This window comes from Capsicum annuum, chromosome 5, assembly GCF_002878395.1.
Source record: "Capsicum annuum cultivar UCD-10X-F1 chromosome 5, UCD10Xv1.1, whole genome shotgun sequence".
NCBI lineage: Eukaryota > Viridiplantae > Streptophyta > Magnoliopsida > Solanales > Solanaceae > Capsicum > Capsicum annuum.
Genome location: NC_061115.1, coordinates 164055731 through 164072688, shown reverse-complemented (window position 1 = coordinate 164072688; position 16958 = coordinate 164055731).

The window sequence follows — 16958 nt, the reverse complement described above, 5'->3', positions numbered from 1 at the left end:
CCCAACCTTCATCAAAGTTCGGAAACAAAGAGCCAAAGATATTAATCTTTCCTTTAACAACCTCAGAAAATAAAGATGTGTCCAAGAACATATACCTTCCGTATGAATACCAGGAGCAAAAAAGAAGAATGTATACTCGGTCGGACTTCATGTCCTCTTCTGCTTCCTACGTAGCTTCTTCCACCTTATGGTTCTGCCACAGAACCTTAATCGAAACCACATCCTCGATTTGCAACCGACAAACTTACCTATCCAATATCTTAACCAGGACCTCTTCATAAGACAAAGAATCTGAGATATCCAACCCTTCCAAAGGAACGACCAAAGAAGGATCACCAATACACTTCCTCAATATGGAAACAAAAAAGACTGGATAAACGAAACCCAAACCAGATGGCAACTCCAACTCATAAGCAATAATACGAACACTCCACAAAATTAGAAAAGAACCAATAAATTGAGGACTAAGCTTCCCCTTTTTTCCAAACCGCACTACTCCCTTCATAGGAGATACCTTTAGGAATACCCTGTCCCTAACCTCAAACTCCAAATCTCCACGCGTAACATTCGTATAAGACTTTTGGCGACTCTGGGCAGCCTTAAGCCTATCCTGAATCACGTTCACCTTCTCCATATCTTGATAGACCAAATTGGGACCAAACATATATGCCTCACCAAGTTCAAACCATCCAACAGGAGATCTATACCTCCTACCATATAATGCCTCAAAAGGAGCCATACCAATACTAGAATGATAACTATTATTGTAAGCAAACTCTACTAAAAGTAGATGCCCAACCCAACTGCCACCATAATCAATCATGCATACCTAAAGCATGTCTTCAATGTTTGAATCATTCTCTCCTCTTGCCTATCCAAATATGGATGAAAAGTCGTACTCAGACTAACCTTAGTCCCAAATCCTTTCTGGAAAAACCACCAAAAATGAGATGTAAGCCGCATACCATGATCAGAAATAATCAAAACAGGCACCCCATGTAGCTTCAAAATCTCTTGAAGATACAACTTTGCATAATCTTCTGCCAAAAGGTAGTCATCACTGGCAAAAAGTGAGTAGGCATAGTCATCCTATCCATGATGACCCAAATTAAATCAAATTTATTTTGAGATCGAGGAAAACTGATAACAAAATCCATATTGATCATCTCCTACTTTAATTTAAGCAACTCTATTTCTTAATGTAACCCACCAGGCGCCAATGCTCAACCTTAACCTGTTGACACACCTCGCACTCAGCCACGAAGTCAACTACATCGCGCTTTATACTATCCCACTAATAGATTTTCTTAAGCTCATGATACATCTTTGTCGAGCCAGGATGAACAACATAGTGCAACTCATGCACCTCAGCCAAAACCCTTTGTCGCAACCCGTCAAGATTCAAACCATACAACCTCTCATGGTACCACAAAGTACCATAACCACTAATCTCAAACACCACCACCTTTTGTATACCGATATCACTCTTGATTTTAATCAAGATAGAATCTAACACTTGCTTCCTTTTAATCTCTGCACCAAGAATGATCGAACCACTTCTTGCACCATCACACCACCATTTTTTAAATCCAAGAGACAAACTCCAAGATTGTCCAAGCGGTGAATATCCTTCACCAATTCATATTTTCCTTCCTTCACATGAGCTAAACTTCTCATAAACAACATACTAAGAGCATCAACAACCACGTTAGCCTTACCCAGGTGATAGTGAAAACTCATATCATAATCCTTGATAAGCTCAAGCCATATCTTCTGCAGGAGATTAAGCTCCTTTTGTGCGAACACGTACTGAAGACCCTTTTGATCTGAAATGATATCTACGTGAACACCATATAGATAAATCATAATATTTTCAAAGCAAACACAATAACAGCTCAAAATCAAGGGTAGGATAATTTCTCTCATGTACCTTTAACTGCCTAGAGGCATAGGAAATCACCTTCCCATGCTGCATCAAAACACAGCCAAGCCCTACCCGAGATGCATCATAATAAACCACAAACCCATCATTGCCTTCCAACAAAGTCAAAATAAAAGCCGAAGTCAACCTATCCTTAAATTCTAAAAACTCCCCTCACAAGTATCCAACCAAGAAAACTTAGCCTTCTTCTGAGTTAACTTAGTCAAAGGAGCAACTATCGAGGAGAAGCTTTCCACAAACCACCTATAATACCAGGCTAAACCCAAGAAGCTACAAACATAGAATAGAGTTGTGGACCTAGGCCACCCCTTCACCGCAATAACTTTTTGAGGATCAACCATTATCCCCTTACTAGAAATAATGTGACCCAAGAAAGTCATGACATTTAACCAAAACTTATACTTAGAGAACTTGGCAAACAATCATTGTTTCTTTAAGATCTGCAATACCACATAGAGGTGACTAGCATGATCCACCTCACTTCTCAAATACACTAGAATGTCATCAATAAACACAATGACAAAGAAATCCAAATACTACCTGAACACCCTATTCATCAAATTCATAAATGTTGTCGGAGCATTGGTCAACCCAAATGACATCACTAAGAACTCAAAATGCCCATACCGAGTATGAAAAAATGTCTTAGGGATATCTACCTCCCTAATCTTAAGCTGATGATACCCAGACCAAAGATCTATCTTAGAAAAGAACTTGTCATTCTGTAACTGGTCAAACAAATTATTTATCCGAGGAAGAGAATACTTATTCTTGACAGCCACCTTGTTCCACTACCTGTAGTTAATGCACATCCAAAGGGAACCATCCTTCTTGCACATGAACAATATCGACGTACCCCATGGAAAAACACTAGGATAAATAAACCCCTTATCCAAAAAATTCTTAAGTTGCTAGTTGAGTTTTCTCAACTCAACAGAAGCCATTCTATATAAAGGAATAGATATTAGACAAGTATCCAGAAGCAAATCAATACCAAACTCTACCTCCCTATCTGGAGGAACACCAAGAAAATTATCAGAAAGACCTCTGGAAACTTATTAAATACTAGAACTGACTGCAAAGAAGGACCTTCTGAGTTAGAATCTTTAACTCAAACTAAATGATACAAACACCCTTTAGAGATTAACCTTTGAGATATAACATAAGAAATAAATCTCCCCCTAAGATCTAAATAAAAACCCTCCTATTTTATTTTTGGTTCACCAGGAAACCTTAAGATGACCTTATGAGTCTGACAATCTAAAGATGCATAACAAGAATGCAACTAGTCCATACCCAAAATCACATCAAAATCCACCATTCCCAACTCAAACAGATCTACCAAGGTTTTTCTATCACCAACAGATACAACACACCCCTATAGACCCATTCAATAATGATCGAGTCTCCTACCAGGGTAGAAATAAAAAAAAAATTGAAATAATTTTTGGATCAAAACCAAAAGACACAACTATATAAAGAGTCACATAAAAAAGAGTGGAGCCTGGATCAAGCAATCAATATACAACACGGGAAAAGTGTGTAACATACTAGTAACAACATCAGGTGATGCCTCGGATTTCTGTCGGGATGTCAAAGCATACAACCTATTCCAACCAATACTAGAACCAGGAGTAGTAACAGAAGAAGATGCCATACCACCAGGTGTATGAGCAGAAGATGAAGCCACTGGAATCTTATACTCCCCCGTAGCAACTTTGTTGATCAAACAATCTTTGATCGAATGGCCTACCTGGCTATACTTGAAGCACTTATCTCTACCTTTCTTACAGAATACCTGATTAGGATGACCGCAGAACTGACAAGGAGGACATAAAGAAATAGACTGACCTCCACTCACCTGAGATTGGAAAAACTAAGCTCGAGAATTGTCACCACCTTGGTGACGTCTATCGCTCGACTACTGTGGGTAAGGAGCACTGGCAATAGAGAAAGAACCAAAACTCCCCCACTTTTTTTCTACCATTTGCCACCATCTCTACCATCTTGAGACTGCGCACCTCCCTAATCAGAAAATCTTTCCCACTTTCCCTACCTATCCCCAAATTTTGTCTTCTTTCTCCTCTAATCCTAACTTGTTGCATGTCAACCTAGAGATATCCATATCCCTTATGAGAAAAAAAGTCTTGCTATCCAAAATCAAATCTTTATTCAACTCAAAAGCAAACTTTCTCATTCTAGACCTTATATTAGCTACCAAATCAGGAGCATACTTTGACAACTGATGAAACTTCAAGAAATATTCATTCATAGATATCATTCATTGCCTAAGGTTCAAAAACTCCTCCATCTTAGCTTCCCTCAACTCTTAAGGAAAGAAACTATAAATGAAGGCATTAGGAAAGGCCTCTAACAACCCTTCTTATTCTATATCACCCTTATCTCTATCCCACTCTTCATACCACTGGTAAGTAATATCTTTGAGATGATAAGCCACAAAGCTAACTTCCTCTATATCAGAAGCCTGCATAATCCAAAATATCTTCTCCAGTTCATCCAGTAAGTCCTGTAAGTCTTTCTCCACCTTCACTCCCGTAAAAGTAGGATGGCCTATCTTTATAAATTGGCCAACCCTTGTGGCCTTAATAGAAAAAGAACTACCCATACCACGCTCAGCTTGAGTAGCGACCATCTGAGCAATAATATGAATAGACTGATGAAAATTCGCATTCATCATATTACCCTGAGGGACCTGAGGAGCAGAAGGAGAAAAGAAGGAACTCCAACATAATAAAGAATAGAACTATGAGATCAAAGATATACTCTAGAAATATGAGGTACCCCTTCATCTTTATCCCCAGATGGGACAAAAGAATTTTTTTATATTCCAGATCTAGAAGGCATGATCTGACATACAAATAACCAAGGATTACAGAAGATTCCAGGATTTAGAATTTCAAGAAAGTGAAACATTCTTAAATGTCTCCCAGCCTCTCTTTTATGAGTGTGGTGTGCTTCACAACCTTAAAAGAAACTCTACTTGACACGGCTTTGTGGACTCCCAGTTGACCATGAACCTAAAGCTTTAATACCAACTTGTTACGACCCAAACTAGGGCCTCGATGTAATAGGTATCCGAAGTCTAACCAGGATTGGGGATCGCCCCCTTAACCCAACCTAACAACCTTTAATATTCTTAGATGAGCTGAATTTTAAGCATATAACACGATTCCATAAATGCTCTTATAAAGACTCTAGGATAGGGTCACAACAGTGACCAACCCAATCGAGTCTACCTGTATCAAACCAACCATCCATACAATACCAAACCAAAGAGAATATAGAAACATAATATGATAATTAAACCTAGAATGTAATAAGATGGAACAGTGAGAAATCATGTCTGATGATTATTCTAATACCAAGGACGAACCCAATATCGATCCTGTCCATACCAACCCCCAGAAGTACCACAAAGCCTCTATCCAAAAGAACACAAATATTTGGTTGGGATATGCCCCCAATCATGGCCAAAACCAATATCTAAAACAAAAGCAAACTATCTAAGATTGTCTCTATCATAAAATGAAGCCTTCCAGAAAGTTAGAAACTTACAACTTTAATCCAACAGTTATCTCCAAATCAATCACTATATAGGAGGAGTCAAAAGGCTGGTTCCATCATAGCATGGGTTTACAGCCTCCAGTAGACAGGTTAGCGAATGATCGCTAGCATGTATCTCAGGATAAGGATAACGTAATGCCATTTAAACAACTAAGTAAAAACATCCATGATGCATATAACCATACATATATATAAGTGTCAGGAAAGGAAATTTGTGTTTAGCATGTATTTAAAACCTTTACCTGGGCTGTGTAACCTTGCTGTTTAACCACACCCATGGGTCATATGGGTTCAGCTCCCCCTATTGAAAGAGTCTAAATGCATATAGCCATACGACCAGGAAATATCCCATGGGATTACTAGTACATCTATCCAATACAAAACATGACACTCGTGTGTGGTCATCAAAGACCCTTTATATCGACAAATATGAGTTTTCAGTTTCGGTCTCCCCAAAACCTCCACCTTCCACAACTTAGTTACACATCCCACCATTAATGCCCACATTAAAAACCATGTCTAAACAATCCAATTATCATTTATTAGCAAGGCCAATTATTAGTAGTATCGGCATACCAACCCTACTTGCAAGATTTATCCATAGCCAAACCATTTAGGTTAAGGGAACTCTCAATTGCCCTTTCTGTTTACCATATTAACCTCTTGGGAGACTTCCATGTTCTCCACAAGCATAACTAATTAGCCTTCAACTTTTGTAAGCCATTTAAACCATTTATAGTTTCATATGTTAGCTGAAAAAGAAAGAGTTCCATTTAAAGAAGTCAATGCAATGAACATATCTTTATAAGCATTTTATCAAACACCTTGGGGGCATAATATAACCAAAACCAATTTCAAAGACCATTAAACCATTCCATCCAATCTAATTGCCCAAAACTATCATTGATGCATAGAAAATCATAATTAAATCATAGAAAACCATAACCAAGCCATTATAAATAGAACCCCCAATTAATTGTTGAAAACCATAAACTATGCAATATTGAAATCATGAAAACATCCATAAAATCCATGCCTTTTTAGAAGTAAGAAGTAAGGAAGAGCCGCATGCCTTAAACTGAGAAAGATGATGGAAGAAAATCACCAAAGTAATCCCCAAAGCAGTTCTTAAGTTGAAACCCTAGCTCTCTTTTCCCAAAATTACTTGAGAGAATTATGATATGTTTAAAAATAGTTTTCAAAGTGTTAATGAATAAAATAATAGGGTAAATAACCTCATAAGTGTATTAAAAGTCGTGGGTCATAATTTGGGTAAGTAGGAAAATGTCAAGAATACCCCTACTTTAGTCCTTTAAAACCCATCACAGGGATATAATTGACCCTCATATGAGTCGTACCCTTCCTTACGATTGGTTTCCACCAGTAGTACCAGGTCCTTCACCTTTGGATCAGATATTGTCCATTATACGATTCATCCAACCAAGTCGTAACCTCAACATACGATCCATACCCATGATTCGTATCCCTAGCAGAATAAATACCAGGAGGATCAAACACTTCCCACCATAAGAGTCACTGATACGACTCGTATCAGTACTTATGACTCGCACCCCTAATTTGTGACCATTCCAGTGATCAAAACCATCCCACTAACTGACACTAGTTAGCTTACGACAGGACCATACCAATCGTACCCCAGCATACAGCTCATACCCTAGGGTCGTATTGGGTCCGGAGAATAGATTTTGAGGAAAATTTCTAAGGCTAAAACCCAGGATATATATATATATATATGGATTTTGAGGAAAATTTCTAAGGCTAAAACCCATGATGTAAAACTATTACAACCTTGGCTTGATCCCTTATTTTAACTTCAATAGTTCTGACGTAAGTTTCATTCTTAGTTATAGTTCTTTCCCTCCCTTGGTGCTCGCAAAACAGCTTTATTGGACTTGTGTTTCTTTTTTTAGAGGTCATCATTCAGACCACGCTCACTAGTAACAGTTATCTAGCAAAGTGTACAACTCCAGTTTACTTTACCATTTTTTTCAACAACGACTAACGAATTTTCATTTTTGACTACACTTTTACATTTGCAGCTCATTCAGATTTTCATTTTTCATGTCAATTCATTGGCAAAATTCTCTACAAGTTCCTTTCTACCTGATTTTTCTTCTTTAATAAGGAATGAGTTGAGATAGTCTTCAACAGCTCCCCCTTCTCTCGCAGATATCCTCCTAAAATATGTTCTGTTGTATAATCATCTTCTCAAGCAACTAATCCATATAAATTTGGACTTGGAAAATTTCTATTGGATTTTCAATCTTGTTTGTTGTAGTGAGAGGCTTCGAAGGCCTTCTCAAACTCCATTACACCATTAAAATCATTCTAATCACTATTAAATCTATACACTGCTATCAAATCTTAATCCCTTCTCCAAACTTGACACATAACTATGAGCAAAGCTATCACTAATTTTAATAGGGTATCGACACCACTTTCTTGGTCCCTCAGACTTATTAGTTCAAACTTATCATACTTAACTATAAAATGCATGATCTTTTTTGAAGGATCAATGCCTAATCGATAAAAAACAATATTTATAAAATCATTGTACTTTATGTATGTTGTCAAGATAACCTGATCAGTAATATATACCTCCCACATATAAAAGTGGATCCATCCATCTACAAACACCTTATTTTTCCTACCTCATCAGTGATAAAAAAAATATTTTATCTTTTGTTCTCATCATGAAGTAGTGTACAAAACTACAGAGTCTCAAAGGGTAACCATCTTCAAAATGTTTCTTCTTTTTCTTCTGGAAAGGGTAACAATAATCTCAAAAATTAAAAATCTGATGGAGAAACCCTTGCTTCTACTGGATTTAGTTCTTCCAACAGATGACCTATCTGTTACAACAAATAATAAATTTATCGAAATAACTCAATCCAGTAGCAAAGGTTTTAGTTCTCCCAACAGATAATCAATTGTTGCAACAGGTGGGCTATTTGTTAGAACAAGTGAATTCAGGTTTTGTGTTCTTCTAACAGATGATCAATCAATTACAACACATGGACCATCTGTTGGAAGAACTCAATAAAAATAGTTATTAATGAACAACACAAGACTGCTATTTACTATTACAATGAACATGGTGCATAACGATCCGGACATGTAGTTCTTTTATAGCCAATGTTCTTACATATGAAGCACCTATTTTTTCTAGATGAAAGTGATTCTCCGACTCCAAGTCTCCTCTTATATGGCTTTCTTTCCAGTTTGATGCTGCTTGGTTCAATATATGGAGGATGTATTAATCTCTCCAAAAGCTCTGCAGGAACAACTCAAGAATCTTTAGGAGGCACTGGATTAATATTCTCACAATATGTCATTATATATCTTTCCACCAAATAATATAGAGATGAATACTCATAAATTTGAGTTTCACATTGTAAACTATATTGGACTCAAAGCGCTGCCATAGCATGTGGATAAGGTATTTTGTCCAAGTCAAAAACTCTATATGTACAAGATCTTCTTTGAAGGTCGACCGTGGCAAGATCATCATGACTGTCTATACTGAACTTGTAATTTGTTATTTGATGAGACAATAACTTATTCTCCAAAATGATGTACTTTGTTTTTTTTTCATTTCTGGAACAAGTCTGTTTCTTAAGTTCACGAACTATATACGCCTTTCCTGAAATAATTTGGCATATCTCTTGTTTATTTCATTAAATAATGCCACAATGGAAAATTCTCTTTCAACGCCAAACATTGAATTCACTGATTCAGCTATATTTGACGTCATAATATTATACCTATATAAAAAAAATACTTAATATGACATAAAATATTACAATAAACTCAAACAAGACATTAAATTTATAATAATATACATGTTTCTCAAACAAAATGCCCAGCTCTATCTCTTGAAACAGACATATTTAAGATATTGTGCTGCCTTGGGTACCAATCCCTTATTTAATTGAAATGGTCAAAAAACTCAGCTCTATCATATGTTTTAACTGCTATATAAAAATGAGACAATCATTGCGTTGTGATAGGTGTTTCAAATATTTTCTCCAAGATTCCTAATGTAATAACCAAAGTGATCTGAAGGGTAGAAAATTGAACTCAGGTTTTGAATACTTGGATGCCTTTGCGAAATTATATACAACTCATTGGTATTCTCTACACAGCTTTGTAATCGTTTAAACAAATATGCATATGAGGAATCACATTTCTTGTCCATTACACAAAAAACGATAGGAAAGATATGATTCTCTGCATCCTATGCCACTACGATAACAAAACTCCTTCATACTTGCTTCTTAGGAAAGTCCTATCGACGGCTATGACTTTTCTCAATTGTTGAAAACCAAGAATCCAAGCACCATAGTCTACAAAAGAGTACTTGAACCTTTCATTTTCATCAACATGTAATGACGCTTTTCTTCCGGGATTCGTGGACTCAAGCATTTAATAGTAGGCATCAAGGACTGCATACCCGTGCTCGTATGTCCCCCTAACCAATGACTTGACAATCCCCATGGCCATATAAATCTTCCAATAACTGACCTTAATATCCAATACTGTACGGAGTTGATTGGCCATATTATTATAGAATGGCCTTTGCCATTGAGGAATCTATTTTGAAAATATTCACCAAGGACCTTTGTCGTGGCGTGAAGATTATGGCTTGTAATATGCTCCAAACACATGTGTAATACTTTTCATAAACTTTAGTGACAAATTTGTTAGAACTTAAGTATTTCACAGTCCTCAACCACCACTTCCATTCCAGATGAGCACATTTAAAATAATACACATGGCGCGAATTAATCACCTTCTTTAATCTGAAATCTTTTTTCAGGAAAATAATATACAAAGAAGTGACTAGTTCATCCTTATTCTTGAATGTCATTCCCTTGTAAAAACCAATCATTTTTAAGATTGCCCAACTGTATTGATAGAGAAGAACTGCCTACTGTATTGCTCACAACAATGGGCATAGATGTTTGATCATCCTCTTTCACTTTATCTTTACTCTCATCATCATAAAAAATATTCATGTCCAGATCATCCAATTTATCATCAAAAATATCTTATTGTTCTTCTTTATATGCTAATTCTCATTCTCTGTTGGTTTTTCAACCACGTACACCCTTAACACAAGCCTAACTGAATCACTCAGATATACACGCAACTGAACCTGATCGATTATCTTAAAAGGTAGTACCCTCTGATTTTCAAAGAAGTTATGCATGTACCCAATGACAAGTTCTTTCAGTTGATTGATGATTAAGTTTACAAAATCATCATACAAAACACCACTTTGGACTATCATCAATATCGTCTTTAACATTATACCACCTTCGAATGCCAAATGTATCGATTGTTCTTCTCGATGCATTCACCATAACAATCCACCCCTATTATTATTGATCCCTCTGTTAGTGGTACCTAAACATATTTATTAAAAAAATTAATAAAGATATTATAATAAAATTAATAATGATTGTATAGTTTATACAACAACGTAAGAAATTATATATACTACACTATTATTATCAATGTTGTATCAGATGAGACATTTGTTGGATTAACCTTCATATTTTTCTCCACAATAGTAGCATAAATCTTAACAGATGAGTCATCTATTGCAACATGTGAGTAATTTGTTGCAACAGATGACTCACCTGTTGGGATTCATGTTACAATACTTTAAAACCTGAAGATAATTCCAATAGATGAGTCATTGTTGGAATAGGTGACTCATTTGTTGCAATAAATTATTCATCTATTGCAGTAGATGACTCACCTGTTGGGATAGATGTTACAGTACTATAGAAGCTGAAGATGATTTCAATAGATGGGTCATTAATTGCAACATATTACTAACCTGTTACAATAGATGACTCGTCTATTGCAACAGATGACCTATTTATTGGATTTATGTTACAGAACTATAGAAAATATAATATAAATCCTACAAATGAGTCTTTTATAGCAACAGATGACTCATCTATTGCAACAGATGAGTTATTTAATGTAACAGATGACTCATCTGTTGGATTCATGTTCACGTTCTATCCATTGTTGAAAAAACAGCAGTAGCAGTGTACCCAGATGAGAAATTCAACTAAAAATCATAGTTTTACTTACCAAAATCACATAAGAAATAATGCCCAAGTGATATACGACAAAATTTGACCTAAAAAATTCAGTAAGTAGCAGCAGTGGCGGTAACAACAACAAAAATAGTAATAGAGAAGAAGAAGATGATGGTGATGATGAATAAGAAAAGATGATAATGAAGAAGAAGATGATGATAGTGAAAAAGATGATGATAAATAAAGTAGCGAAGAGAGAGAAAACAATATTAAATGGGAAGAGATGGAACACTTTTCCCCCTGTTTTTCTAGTTATATTTGGGTTTACATTGAATTAAAGTTTAAATTAAAAAACTTGCAAGCTATTCTCAAACTTTCTTAATTCATAATTAAATAATTATCACCCACATATTATTAAAACTTGAGTCACCTCTACTTCATTTAGAAAACCTTTTTATAACTTATAATTCAAAACCACATGATAGAGGGCATTTTTGTAATAAATATTTTTTTATAAAAATTATACATGACACATTATTTCTAATACATGAAATCAAATAATGTATAAGAAATAATAAACTAATAGCAACATACTAATATACTGTACCATATTTTGGATTATTGATATACACATTAGCTTAAGTCATTGATAGACCCTCAAAAAAGTTTTGAAAATTCACTTAGACCCCTCAATTAAGGCCCGTACCTATCAGGCCCCTAACTCACTCAAATTTTAATCCAATCAAGCCTTTTTTGCCTAATCAGCAACAGGCATAGAGTATGTATAATACACTCGTCTGCCGTTGCAAAAATGACCAATTAAAAGGAGACACGTGATATTAGAAAAAAAATATCCCATCCCTGCCCCGCACCTGCCCATCCACCCCATTCTTCTTCATCTTTGCCTTCTTTTTATTAATCGAAGTACTGGTAAGAAAGTTGTGAATTAATCTAGGTTGAGGGCCAAGTTGTGAATTAATAGAAGGAAAAAGAAAGTTTCCATTAGCTTAAAAAAATAGCTGTAGCCGGAATCCACCATGGAAATTCTTCAAGCTTCCACCTCCTACAGTGTTGGCTTTGGAATTTCAACTTTTGCTACTCTTTCGTTTGATTGAGCAGACCTAACAAATTAAAATTTTCAATTAAGATATTAATTTTTCAAACGAAAAAGGCTCAAAAATACCTCTGAACTATCCAAAATAGCTCAAAAATGCCCTTCGTTAGATTTTTGGCTCAAAAATATCCCTCCCTCTAACGAAATTCAAAAAAGGATCAAAAATACCCCTGAACTTTTTGAAATGGGTCAAAAATACCCCTCTGTTAATATTTGGCTCAAAAATACCCCTCCTTAACGAAATTAAATTATTTCAATTATTTCGTTAATTTATATAAATTTCATCATTTAATTTATATTTCGTTAATTTCTTTAAGTGACAATTTATATTTCGTTAATTTCTTTAAAAATTAAAAAGATGTAAAGTGAAAATACCTTTTTATAATAAATGTATGTTTATTTTCCAAATCAAATTCAACCAATTTATATTATAATTCAAATATTTTTTTTTCATTATCTTATTTTTAAAATTAAAAAATACTTTTATGTAAAAAAAAAAATATTAGGGTTAAAAAGTTAAAGTTAAGGTTTAATTCAATCGAAATAATTTAGTTTCTTTAAGGGAAGAGGTATTTTTTAGCCAAATATTTAACAGAGGGGTATTTAACGAAATTAAATTATTTCAATTATTTCGTTAATTTATATAAAGTTCATCATTTAATTTATATTTCGGTAATTTCTTTAAGTGAAAATTTATATTTCGTTAATTTTGTTAATTTCTTTAAAGATTAAAAAGATGTAAAGTGAAAATACCTTTTTAGAGTAAATGTATGTTTATTTTCCAAATCAAATTCAACCAATTTATATTATAATTCAAATACTTTTTTTCATTATGTTATTTTAAAATTAAAAAAAATACTTTTATGTAAAAAAAAATTGAAGTATTAGGATTAAAAAGTTAAAGTTAGGGTTTAATTCAATCGAAATAATTTAATTTTGTTAAGGGGAGGGGTATTTTTGAGTCTAATATTTAACAGAGGGGTATTTAAAGAAATTAAATTATTTCGATTATTTCGTTAATTTATATAAAGTTTATCATTAAATTTTTATTTAGTTAATTTCTTTAAGTGAAAATTTATATTTCATTAATTTCGTTAATTTATATTTCGTTAATTTCTTTAAAGATTAAAAAAATGTAAAGTGAAAATACCTTTTTGGAATAAATGTATGTTTATTTTTCAAATCAAATTCAACCAATTTATATTATAATTCAAATACGATTTTTTCATTATCTTATTTTTAAAATTAAAAAAAATATTTTTATCTAAAAAAAATTAAAGTATTAGGGTTAAAAAGCTAAAGTTAGGATTTAATTCAATCGAAATAATTTAATTTTGTTAAGGGGAGGGATATTTTTGAGCCAAATATTTAACAGGGGGTATTTTTTTTACCCATTTTAGATAGTTCAGGGGTATTTTTGATCCTTTTCCAAATTCCGTTAGAGTGAGGGGTATTTTTTAGCCAAATATTTAATGGAGGGGTATTTTTGAGCCAAAAATCTAACGAGGAGCATTTTTGAGCTATTTCAGATAGTTCAGAGGTATTTTTGAGCCTTTTCCATTTTTCAAAAAGGAATTAACTTAAAGTTGAAAATTAGTCAACTAAAACATTGATTTTTATAAAGGGAATTAAAGTTCAATTAAGAAATTGGATGATGCGGCTTCCACTGCTTTTCTCTTTATTTTTTTAATTGAAATTGTTAATTGTATTAACAATATTGTTAAGAATAATATGGCTGGGGCTGGGGGCTGGGGGGAATAGACGAAGGAGAGGTTGGACGAAGGAGGGGCTGCTTTTCTTTGTTTTTTTTTTAAATTAAAATTTGTTATTATTATAAATGTATTAAATTAGTTAAAAATGTGATTTTTTTTTTAAAAAAATAAAAATTTGAGATTCTATTGATGCTCTCTTTGCCAAATCATCATTTTGTACTTGATAGGTATCAATTTTAATGCTTGAAAGGCTTGATAGGTACAAGCCTCAGTTGAAGGATCTAAATAAATTTTTGAAACAAGTTTGAATGTCTGTCGATGACTTAAGTCTATACACATTCTATCAAACTACCTGAGAGTTTTGCCGTGTCATGAGCTTATTTATTGGCTATATCTAGGGGTGGCAATTTCAGTCCATATTTATGAAAAGTGTCCATTTAACCCATATTTATTGAATTGGATCACTCATATTTCCAATGGGTAAATATGTACTTCAACTCATCTTAAAAGCTGATACAAATATGGATAAAACGGGTAAATATGGGTACCCATTTAAACACAGAGATCACCTACCTATGCTTAAAATTTTAATATTTTTAATTTATTTTGTTTTTCTTTATTTTTTCCTTTAATTTTCTTTTTTCCTTTTTCCTTTTTTTCATTTTTTTACACGTTTCTTTTAATTTCTTTTTTTCTTTCTCATTCTTTCATCTATTTTTTTATTTCTTTTTTTTTCGTTTTCCCCTTTCTCATTCTTATTTCATCATTCGTATTCGCTTGAGATCTACATGGGTTAATAAATATAAGTTTCTAAATATCACGTTTAGCCTATACAATTCACAGCATCTCTTATCAATTAAATATAATCCATAGTCTCACTCCTTTATTATTATTATTTTCTATCTTTTATTTCTTTTTCTTTTTTTTTATTTTCCAAATTTTTTTTGTTTATTATTTTTTTCCTTTAATTTACTATTTTTTCTTTATTTTTCCTTTAATTTACTTTTTTTTTCTTTTTCATTTTTTGATTTTTTTTCACTTATTTTTTACTCGTTTCTTACACTTTTTTTCCTTCTTCTTTTTTCATCAATTTTTTTTCTCTTTTCAATTTTATTTCTTTTTTCTTCGCATTCTTTTTTTTTTTTTGTATTTTTGTTCCCTCTTTTTCATTCTGGGTTCGTCATTTTTCTTCTTTTGTATTCTTTTTTTTTGTTTTCCTCTTTCTCATTCTTATTTCATTATTCGTATTCGGTTGAGATCTACATGTGTTAATAAATATAAACTTCTAATTATCCCATTTAGTCTATACAATTCATAGAATCTCTTATTGATTAAATATAATTCATAGTCTCACTTCTTTATTATTATTTTTTTCTATCTTTTATTTCTCTTTCTTTTTTTTTCTTTTCCATTTTTTTGTTTTTTATTTCTTTTTTCCTTTAATTTACTATTTTTTTCCTTTAATTTACTTTTTTTCTTTTTCATTTTTTTGTTTTTTGTCGTTTATTTTTTACTCATCTCTTAACACTTTTTCTTTCTTCTTTTTCATCAATTTTTTTCTTTTTCAATTTTATTTCTTTTTTCTTTACATTCAATTTTTTTTGTTCAATTTATATTGTTCTCCGACGATGTCCCCTGGGCAAAAGGTGGCCCTTGGGCCACTTGACTGGTTGGAAAGGAGCCACCATTCTCTTTCTTTCTTCTTCCGATCAGGACAAGTGGGTTGGTTCGTTATAAAATGTATCAATATATATAAATATAAGTGTTCGCAGAAAGAAAAATAACTATTGTTTTTCAATTGTTATAAATATAAATGATACCATCAACTATGAATGCAAATACAAACAAATGAAACACATGCAATTATAAATATAAATACAATACACAGTCAACTTACAAATATAAAATGATCCTTTTAAAATATAAGTGTGAATTATATAAAATATATGTGACTGTGCAAACTATAAAATACAAATACAAGTTTGAAGTCTAAAAAAACAAATACAAATGCAATTGTATTAAGTAGCTTGCTCCATCTTTATTCTATTTCATATGGTTAAGGATCCACATAACCCTTGATTTATGGGAAAGTCCAGCTTCATATATAGTATTTTCATTATCCTAAAAAAACAAAAATAGAAAGAAAAATCAAAAAAGAAAAAAAAAAGAAGAAAGACAGGTAGAAATTAGAGATGAAAGAGAGAAAAAAAGCGTAAAAAAGGAATTGAAGAAAAAAATACGAAAAAAAAATCAAAGAGAAAAAATAATGAAAAAAGAGAAAAGAAAAAAGAAAAAATAATGAAAAAAGAGAAAAGTTAAAAGAAAAAAAATGATCGTGAATACAAATACACTGAGTGATTATGATATTTCAGTCATTATCCATAATTTGTGCTCGATTTAACCATATTCTTCAAAAATTAAAAAAAATATAAAACTAAAATACAACTAAAAAAATGAGAAAGAAGTAAAAACAAAAACAATAAAAAATAGAAAAAAAGGAGAGTAAAAATAAAAAGAAAAAAAAA